General features: G+C 41.7%; 1 pseudogene; it reads right to left on the bottom strand.

Annotated features, from left to right (window-relative positions):
• Window positions 1-1053: 1053 nt before the first annotated feature.
• Window positions 1054-7338, bottom strand: LOC139741312 (uncharacterized; annotated as a pseudogene).
• Between the last annotated feature and the right edge of the window lie 3846 nt (window positions 7339-11184).

Raw genomic sequence — 11184 nt, forward strand, 5'->3', positions numbered from 1 at the left:
AAACTATTCGTGGTAACCTACTTCTTGTCTTGATACGTGCTTGAGGGCTATAACGAAGGATTTCATTTCGACACGCCATGCCATGCATGTCTTCATTAATAATTCTGACAAATGAATAAACCGGATCTCTGTCATTTTCACTAACAGACGATGGAAATTGAAGAACACTTCGAGCTTGAAGGCGTTATGAATTATTAACTAAATTGTCAAAAAGGTAAAGTCTGCCTGCTTTCGAAATTCTAGTCAATTCATTGCATAAAACGGGTATGGGAAATATCTGAATGAAAAAATATAAACAATAAAACAAGCACACTGCCAAGCTCACCCAGGCTCCCCTATTGCAGTTCATGAAAATCACATTTGTATTAACGAGTCTTGCCGGTATAAATGTACTTTTGAATACATTAATAGAATGTGTCTCACGGGAGATGATGTAAGAGCCAGTTTTTAAAGGACCTGTTGAGCCTACAGAAGAGTATGTTACCAATCTACTGATTGCTGTGTTCCCAGCCTGTGCCCGACATTGCATCCGACATTTTGCTTTACAATGTGCAGTGTGTGATACCTCCGTCCATACCACGACATATCAACTAGTATTGCATCCATTCCTGGCCACGCGTACCCGAGAGTTAACATAAATAGATAAATAAATAAATATATCTGTAATCATTCATGACTAACTCATACGAACATAAAATGACCAGAGTTGTATTCGATTGTTCCAGAATAGCCGGATTATAAGCTCTTGTTGTCCATGAAAGAGCCTGTTCCCGTCTTTGGTGTCTGTTTGATTTCATCTAGGTAGCTGAGGCTCCTAGTTCTTGCGGCCTTCGGTGGCCGTCTTGGAGAATCCCTCCGCAGGCTGTCAAATGATGTATTTGCCGGTGTGTTTAGCGTAGGAAGATGTCGCCAGGTTTGTCAAGCTCATGTTGAAAAGGTCGCTTTGAAAGTAGCGCCTCCGCCCTTCTAGTTACAGGGACGGCTGGTCGTGTGCTTGTTGCTGGAACCTCATTTTCTTGTGAAGTCGCCATATTATCTTCATTGGTCAAGGTGTCAATATGAGGGGTTGGATGTCGCTTGCCTGATACCGTTACTGGTGACGCATTTTGAGATGCGTCCAAATGTCTTTGACTGCAACCAGGCAATAGACTTGTTGCGCCCTTTGCGGAAAGGGAAGAGCATGATGCCATCGCGGAGCGAGGTAAAGTAGTAGACCGCTGCTGTTCTGGCTCGCTCGCTGAGTTTTCCCGTGTCGACGTCGTTGGATTCTGAACGGGGGTCACAAACGCAACGGATGTAGATCCACTGCTACTAGGACTACTGCTGGTACTGGTGCGAACTTGGTCCCGAACAGATCTAGTTACAGGAACGAGAAATCTTACGGATCGGGGTCTGGCATTCTCCCCCCTCGTCCCCAACGTGGAACATTCTGAGCTCCTCGGGGCCAGGGCTCTGGTTATGTTCCACCTCCTGTCGGCTGGGCCCGGCCTGAAGAGTCTGATTCAGGGGATGCACAAGGGCCTCGTTAACGCTCATTTTTGGCATAGTTGTTCAGCACAGCGTTGTTTGCTATCTTGGGCCAGTTGCTCGACCTTGGTGGGGCTACATTTATGTTAGCACACGGTCTCAGCCCAGAGACGATGTTCTGCTTTGCAAGAATTGTGGCATGATGCGACGACTTTGTGGTGAAAGTCCTACCATCTTCAGCATCAGGAGTACCGACGGGGACGTCTTTGATACATTTGTTTCGCAGTCGATAAATAGCTAGCAGAGACGAGAAGAATAACCAGACATTGATGGACCCGAAAAACATTAACGAGGCGAAGAAAGAACGCGACCACGGGGACAGCCATCACCAGAGGTGTTGAAGTCGCCAACGCAAGGCTGCCGAACATGATTGGAATAACGAGTCTGACAACGACGGTTATTACGGCCCCAGCGACGAGGTTTCGGCGATAGACAACCATCAATGCGGTGGGTTTCCCGCTCGTCTCACCCAACATCTTCAGGAGACGGGAAAATTCGACGCCAGGTACGCTCCCTGTACAGATTAAACCGATGGCACCGAAGAGGGCGTTCTGCCGGTAGGACCAGAAACACACAGTACACAGCAACGGCGACCAGATGATGAACGAGATCGATTCGGTAGTTCTTCAGGTGGCTGTGCAGCAGGGTGTCCTGACAGATGCGGTAGATGTAACAGCCGATGGCCACCGCGAAACCTGTCCCCGTCAGGTTGCTGAATGTCCCCGTGAACGGATAAGTTATGACGTCACCGCTGCAGAGGATCGCAAATCCAACTGACGTGAGAACGGCGCTCTGAAGTACGTCCAGACAGCTGTGGGCAAACAGAAATGCAAAGTAACACACTGTTACTATGATGGGTCCAGTTACATTGATGTTAGTGTGTGTAACACAAGTGACCATGCTGACGTTCAGAATCACAAGATGGAAGCGAGTCTTGCTCTTGATGCAACGTATATCACTATTGTATAATCGCATGACTTTTTTGTTTGTTTGTTTTTGTTTTGCATGGCGTTGATATGAGTTGTTAATGAGGATGAAACAGTGTGGGCGTTTTTTCAGTAGGAGGTAAATCATTAGTATTGTTACTTTTTTCTTTTAGTACCAATTCATAATCAAGACATACAGTAGTTGTCTGTGACAAAGACATCCATGTGGGCCGTAAAACAGAATCTCTATACAGTAAAGCACATACGATACACATTTATTTGAAGACTTTCACGACTCCCCTTAGAGACCAAGCTAGTCTCCAGGAGATGTCGCGGCGACGTCTCCAAAACCAGCGAGACTCGACTCGCCTCCAGGTCGCCACTAGTCTCTAAGCCATTGAGATACCTACTTTAATCTCTCCTCATTAGTTCGTGTACACACACACACACACACACACACACACAAATGTGATCAAAATCACATTTTGGTCAATTTAGCAAGTGCAGCCACCTTCCTGATAAAGACGTCATTTCTACGTCATTACAATTAAGACCCTGATAAATCAATGCAAGGATATATATATCATATATGTTATCCTGTTGATTTCAGGCAAAAAAGAGGGGGGGGGGGGGGAATCGCCAGGATCAGTGTGTGTAAAATAGTATGAAGGAATGTCATCGTCAAGTATGCCAATTCAAATATGACGTGACTACTATAATACCACTCATGTGTGTAAACATTTGACTACTATATTTTACAACTTCATTATTTTGCAACTGATTGACAAATTGCCCTACATCGACGTAAATAAGCACTGAATTGATCAGAGTTTTAGTAGCAGCCATGATTAAAGAAATCATGGGCGTACACACTCGAGCAGGATTCGAGCCTATAGACGACCTCCTGATCTCCGGACAGGTGTCATCTCCACTAGACCACCGAGCGGGCGGAAGCTCGGGCAATATTTGTCAATCAGTTGCAATGAAAACATCTCGACGAAAGAATTTCATGAATTTGAATACATTATCTTCTCATTTGAGTCCAATGTTCATGGCATCGCTACTACTTTTATTCATCTGATTTTGTCGTTTTCTCAACCCATTTAAGCCAATCATAACATGGTGTCAAATTACACACTATTACCCCTGTGTGTGCTTTGTGTGGCAATTTGTTCAGTAAACCCTTTAGCGTTTAACACGCTGCCGAAAATCTCAGGTACAGAAAGGGTTTACATGCCGAAAACTTGAATACAGTATTATGCACCCAACTTCAAGTTCATGGTTAGCTGTTATCAAAATGTCTCGCTCTTCATTTTGTCTCATACCAGTATGATGCCGTCGTCTTGTGAAAATGTGGACACTATCACCATGTTTCATGATTTAATTTACTTTAATTCAATTTTATGAACTCTTTCGACCCCTTTCGGGGTATGACAGTACAATCGAAAGCAATAACAAATAATCATGTACACATAACGTAACATTAATGCATAATCAAAACTTTGTATTATACTAAGCTATAGTAAATATGAGTACATTAACTAGTGGCGGATCCAGGAATTCCATAAAGGGGAGGCGCCTTTACAAACGTAGAGGAGGCGCACGCCCCCTTTATTTTTCTTTTTAAATCTTTTGTTTTAACAAATAACAAAGAGGGGACGCTTGCCCGGTGAGCCCCCTCTGGATCCGCCACTGTTAAGTATAATACAGATTTAGAAGTGAAATACACATGAAATTATGCTTACTGGTCATACTATACTTAAACTATAGTTTACGATGTACAATGCAGAACATATCAACTACCACGGCTCACCAACACTAAAAAATATACAAAAAACCATGCATGAAAGTCCTCTACTCGACACTGTTTGAGAAATGGGGAGCAAAAAAAGTTGAGGCGGATAGACAGAGTAATTAACACATCCTCTTTTGTGCCTGAGCTGAGTAGCGTTATGCAAGGCTAATCGCAAAGAGATACTGCATGCAGTGTGTTGTCTTTAATATTTATTTCTATTTTTTCCTCTCTTTCTCATTTATTTTGTTGACTTTTCATTAAATGTATTCTATCTATAAGCTTTTCACGGTCACACGAAACGACACAATTTTATACTATTAACAGATCAAGTTCTTGACACAAATATCGTATATTATACGCAAGGATTTACGGCGCGTTAAACTGGAAATGGTAGTCCGTGGAGTTGGCTAAACATGTACATAAGCGCAGGTGATAATATCTTGCTATTGATCACTCTACCCCCATCCCCCGCCTCCATGCGTACATGTAACTACACAACTAGATAAACATCTAGTTCTTTGACCCAAGTGATGATGAAACAGCATTTATATAGCTCCATTTATCTGTAAAAACATTCAAAGTGACCAGAATAAAGCTATCGTCTTGGACAATGGGACACTTGGCTGACCCCAAGGAAACGCACCATTCTTGTCTTATCAACCAACTTCCCACGTGGATGTTGACTGTGTCTACTCTTCCTCACTCAACACCCACCCTCCCCCCCCCCCGAAAAAACCCAAAACAACAACATACAAACAAACCTAAACTATAATGTATAAAGAAAGACATCACACGTGAAGTCAACGCCATTGTGGGAATCCCAAGGAATTTCCCGTCCTCTTTTTATGCGTATCTATTGTTCGGTAAAAATGTGGTAACACATATTTTTGTTACGTACGTAATATTCGCAACTTCCAGGAAGACGGAACAGGAATTTAAGATATGCACTAGGAAGCATAATGAAATTATGAACTTGCGCAATAACGAGAGGGAATAGTCATAACACTGGCAAAAATTCTACTAGGCTAAAATAGTTACATTCATCATCAAACTATCAAACTATATCATATTCAACAGCAATCATTACCATACAGATCATTAACTTTGCACAATATTTTTACTTGCAATGGGATATGCAAGGGCTGACGTGTTTTTTTTTTTTTTAAATTTCTAAAACATACAGTTCGGCGAGCGGAAGTTTAACAGCCATATAATGTTTATCAATGTTAGCATGTGTTTTAAGTGCGATAGTAGATAAACACATCTGGATGGAGCAAAGTCTACAGATAAATCTGTTCAAAATTACATGTATCATATCATGTTTATTTAATTTGGCTACAGACATGAGATATCATACGCACGCATTTTTCCCTTTCTCTTTAGGCACAGTTTTAATGTAATCATTACGATTTCTGATTCTATTGGCAATTTTCTTAGATTTATTAACATTTCCCTACAGATATCTTCAGTGAATTATTTTAAACAGTGTGTGATAACACTTGCCATATGCTTGACGAAATTCTCTCACTTTCGCAACAAATGCAATTTTATGTAATCTGTTTAGTAGGGATTAATCCCCTCCTGAGGGTGTATAATTCTGTTTCGGCCAGATTACTTTTGCGAATCGCAACATAAGCGCCATGTGCGATATCATGTCGAGACAAGATTTGCTTCCGTGAGCAACGGCAGGTGATATGCCTTTGCGAAAGATCAGTATGGATAAGCTAGAGTTACCAGTCGGCCTACAATCTGAACCTGTTCGAATGAATATCATTGCAGGCCATCTCTTGAAATTATTGACCTTTTTACAGAGATATTTAAGAAACTGGATAGGTCTTCAAGAAACCAGACTGTGCTATTTATCCACGCACAAACTGTATATTATGAACTATTACAGAATATTGGACAATTCGTTCATCAGAGGTTAGGAATTTTAAATTCAGATCTTTGGTTTTGGTTAAATGCATACGGGGTCATGGCTTGAAAATGAGGGTAATGATGCGATTATAACAACAAACAAACCAACCAACCAGCAAACCAAACAAATAAAAATAACCACACCACCGTTAGTATTCACGATTTAGCAGTCTGATTAAGGATTGCAGGGGTAGATGGAAAAGGTATGTAGGCCTACATTGAATGTTGATTAATCGTGTTCTAAATAAGTTTTGAATGCTATAATCTGTCATGACTATAACTCAGAAGAACCTTAATCCCTGTCAACAATAATCGTCGCGGGTATCTGCTTAATCATTGCTTCAAATGAGCCCGATGCAATTATCTTAACATAATGCTCCGCTTTCTCTGTTAGGTCTGTTTAAATGATATCATTAAAACGATTGGGTTCCTGTTGTTGATAAAAAAAAAATTATATTCGCAGTTAGGTCATTTCCAGCTGAAAAGAACCGACGAAAAAAAAAAACAACACATCAGGACGATTAATAGACATCAAAACATGTAGTCTATTACATCATGCTGTTCTCGTGAACTCAGTTGAGAAAAGTGAATCATCTGGGAAATGCATGAGTGTATATCTATTAACAAATACATAAATAAAACTCAAAATAAACAAGTAGATGAATAAACACGCACACACATAAAATAAAATGCATTCTTGTAAGATCTACTTACAATCGAGGAAGTCTCCAGGGTTCATCCTCGCCAATCTCGACTATCGACCGCCATACGGACCTGTCGTCCAGAGTTTCCCGCCACATCACAAGCAGACGATCGGCCAGCCGCTTAGAAGTGAAGAAGAGCAGCGTGCAGACGTTGACAGTGCATGAGATGCGCAGGAGGTCATTGGACTCCATCGCACAGAAAAAGGCACCGAGCAGACTCCGCACCAAGAGCATCGGGATGTAGAACCCTCGCGGAGACTATAGCCTGCCGGTGTTCGAGCTGCAAATTTCCGAGGAGGGAGATGGTAGGTTCGACGCTGTTGAATTGAAAAAACAAGCCACTCTACTTGGTATGCACATAAAATGTTCCAACACAGTGCAGAGGGATTCAGCTGATGCTGCTTAAGCGATATTGATTGCTTGCCTAGAATGTCAACAGCACCTAGCGTCACACTGATTCATTCAATGAAGCAAGTAAAAACGTAGCCGGTATACACCACTGTCACGAAGATGATGTCGCCGTCTAACTTAGCAACAGTATAGTGCTCCACAGCTGGCAGACGTGTGCCCTCATTGGTAAAGATTGGCGCCCGCATCAGCGAATCAACAAGCAGACGACGAGTGGCAGCATGAAAGGCTCAAGATCTACGGAAACGTCCTTTCCAATGGCCCTATAATGTCATATTAGCAAAACAAACTGCGGTTATACTTGGTGGTTAGCTCAAACAATTTCGAATGCCCCTTCACTCGTGAGGAGCCCGTATAAAAGGGGAAAATTGTCAAGAAAAAAGCGGGAAAACACCCTTTTACGATGAAACCATAGTACAGGCCATGCGCTGCACAAAATCCGCTTTCATTCCTATTAGAGAAGGTACACATTTATTGTCTATTGATCACAGCGACGCTGTTACATCACCACCCAATACTGGGTGGGAGTAGGGGATTTCCCGCATTCGCGAGACATGTCAGTATGGTTTGTCTGAGCAAATACTAGTCTTTATTCCAGACCATGGTGCAATGGTTTTGGGTTGTATGCGGTGCAGGTCAGGGACACTCAACGGAGTAAGTGAGTTACGCACCAAATTTTTGTACGTTTATGTTATTGAGTTGTTGTTGACAGATCAGGGTTGCCAGGTATCGGGTATTGATCGAAAGACTCAAGCAATGGACACATTTCTCGTGTTAAGCTAAAATAGATAAATTCAATAAACGTCACTCTTCAGGGGCGGATCCAGCTTTTTGCTAAGGGGGGGGGGGGGAATCCATGAATGATAATTCTCTCTCCCAAATCGGCTGACACAAAAAAAAAAAGAAGAGGAAAAAAAGGTCTTCACTTCTTTTTTTTTTTTTTTTTTTTTTTTTTAGAGAGAGAGAGAGAGAGAGAGAGAGAGAGAGACTGAGACAGAGTGCTTGGAACATAGTGGGTCTGGACACAATCATGACGGCGGTTTTCTATGCAAATCACATTTTCACTTGGCAGCCCAAGGGGGGTTAACCCCTAACCCTCCCCCCCCCTAGATCCGCCACTGCTCTCAATCATAAAAGAGAGAAAAAATGACACATTTAATCCATGATCTGAGTTAGGAAATGTATGGTTAAAGGGATGGTACAGTATTGGTGGAGATGAGAATTGGGCTTTTAACTTTTTGCTAGATACCAAGAATACACATATGATATAGTACATAGCATACCGTTTTAAGAGGAATTCAAAGTTTATTTGATGAAAATCGGGTTTGGAATGACTAAAACATCCAAAAACAAAGTAAAACAAAGCGATCGTAATAAAGTGTGGGTCCCACACTTTATTAGAATCGCTCTTTTTTGGATATCTCAGCCATTTCAAAACCAATTTTCATCAAATGAATGTTGAATTCCTCATAGAATTACATGCTCTTTCATATTTCTTAAGAGGTTTCTCATTATCTCACCAAAAATTGTTAGAAAACTGAAATTAGGTCTCAACCAAAACTATACGATCCCTTTAAACTTGAAAGCAATGCCAAACCATATTAAGGTTATAGATTCATTTTCAGGAAAATATAAAGTTTGACGAAAATTAGGAAATCCATTGGAAAGTTATGAATTTTTAAAGTTTTGGTCAGAACCATTAGCCGTCATCGTTGGATGGGAGTGATACGACAGTCAGTGGTGACACTGTAGGTGAACCATACAAAGAAAATGAACAGAAAATAACACAAAATTTCGATCACATTTCCTCGCCTAATTATTACAGATATAATGTTAGGGGCAATTATTTCCACTGTTTTCTGAAGGAAGTATTATTACATGACCTCTTCCGCTAAGCTGAAAGTTAGTATGAGTGATGTTGCTGCTGGGCTATAGGTTGTTTATTTGTGCACGATTGGTTCATACACTATACAGCACATGCAATACATATATACACAGAAATATGATATTATGGATATAATTTGGTATAGAAGTCAAGCATATTTCACTTCAATCCTGACAGTCTTTTTCAAGTTGTTGTTTTTTCTGTTTTCTGCTCAAAGGGTCTTGAAAGCAAAACTTATAAATTATCTATAGAATCTGTGCCTTAAATGCCCTACCAAAATTAATGAATGAAAGCTTGCCCTGCCTGTAAACAGTGAAACAATATTGTTGTCGTCTTCAAACCATGTATATCTCGTTGTTTTTATGCGTGATATCTTCATATCTTTCTTTAACTACAGTACGTGAATGCAATATATTTATTTGCAGATGCCACATTAAAGCAACCTAAATCCTTGTATTATAGTGACGTGGACATAAGATGTGTAGAAGCGCAACTTCAGCTGAGTCGCCTTTTCACATTTCCTATCCCTTCCCTTCCACCCTGCATGTATCACTGCATGTATGACTGCATGCTATTCCTTATATTCCCTCTGCTTTAAACTTCCCTCCTGTCCCCCTATATGTTTCTCCTCTCAATGCTGTATGTACAGATAGCACCCATAAGCCTATCTGTCCATAATCGCCTCTCTGCATATAACTCAACCCCTACCTCCCCGTGGTACCAACTGGATGCCTGGGCTTTGCAGCTTGGGTAACAGACAGGGGCTCTGGGTCGGGAGGGGTAGTGGTGTCCCCCCTCCTATAAATCAGCAGACCATCGCTTCACCGGGCTGGGAAGTCCTTCGCCAAGTGCCCAGCTCTACGTGCCTTGCACAATGGCCAATCTCCTTCGGGAAAAACTAACTCAATATGAATCACAACCTTAAGCCACGGCCCCAAGTCCAGGTGGCTGCTCGTAGACAGCAGAGCGGCAGGGGTGTTAAAATATGCCAGATGATTCCCAGCTGTCAACCCAACAGGTACACATCGCTGGAGAAACATCATCCAACAACGCAGGGACTAAGATGACACCAGAGGAACTAAGGAAGAAAACACAAGCACCAAAGGAAGGAAAGGATTTGACTGAAGGAAATCCAGACTACCCATGGAGTAAAACATCGAGAGTAAGTAATCACAGCATGATAACGTTGACAAACATACCAGATATGACAAAGGAGGTATCTTCCAGGGCCCCACCTATGTCTGAGAGGAATAACAATGCCAGAACACTTAGTATAGGCACCTGGAATGTCCGGACCTTGAGAACATCAGGTCACTGGGACCTACTGATTGCGGAAGCCAGAAAATTTGAGCTGGATATTCTGGGAATTAGTGAAATCCACCTTACCGACAAAGAGACACTTGTAAATAAAGAAGAATATACTATTCTTCTGTCTAGCAGAAAAGACATCAGTTGGTATCCTGATTTCACAGAGAATGCTGCAATGTTTAATGAATTACGATGCAGTTTCACCAAGAATTATCACTGCAAAGTTTAGACTCAGAGAAGGAATCTTGAACATTGTACAGGTCTATGCTTCCACAACAACCCACAGTGATGCAGACAGTGACAAGTTTTATGACCTGGTGCAGCTGCAGATCCGGAAGATACCAAGGAATGAGAAACTGATGCTACTGGGTGACTTCAATGCCAAAGTAGGCACAGACTACCAAACCTGGGCTCCTACACTAGGCAAATATGGGCTGGGTCAGATCAACAGTAGAGGGGAGAAGTTACTGGAGTTTTGTATGCTCCACAAACTCACAGTATGCAATACACGCTTCCAGCACAAGACTTGCAGAAGAGCCACCTGGATTTCGCCGAATGGTCTCTATAAAAACCAGATCGACTTCATCATCACAAATCAGGACAATGCTAGATTCATCAATAATTGCAGATCATACTGTTCTGCAGACATTGGATCGGATCATAACCTAGTCATAGCCAATGTTAGGTTTGGACTGATTAAGTCAAGAAGAATGA

Source organism: Diadema antillarum, unplaced genomic scaffold, assembly GCF_040938485.1.
Source record: "Diadema antillarum isolate AM-2024a unplaced genomic scaffold, OU_Dant_1.0 seq00000919_RagTag, whole genome shotgun sequence".
Classification (NCBI taxonomy): domain Eukaryota; kingdom Metazoa; phylum Echinodermata; class Echinoidea; order Diadematoida; family Diadematidae; genus Diadema; species Diadema antillarum.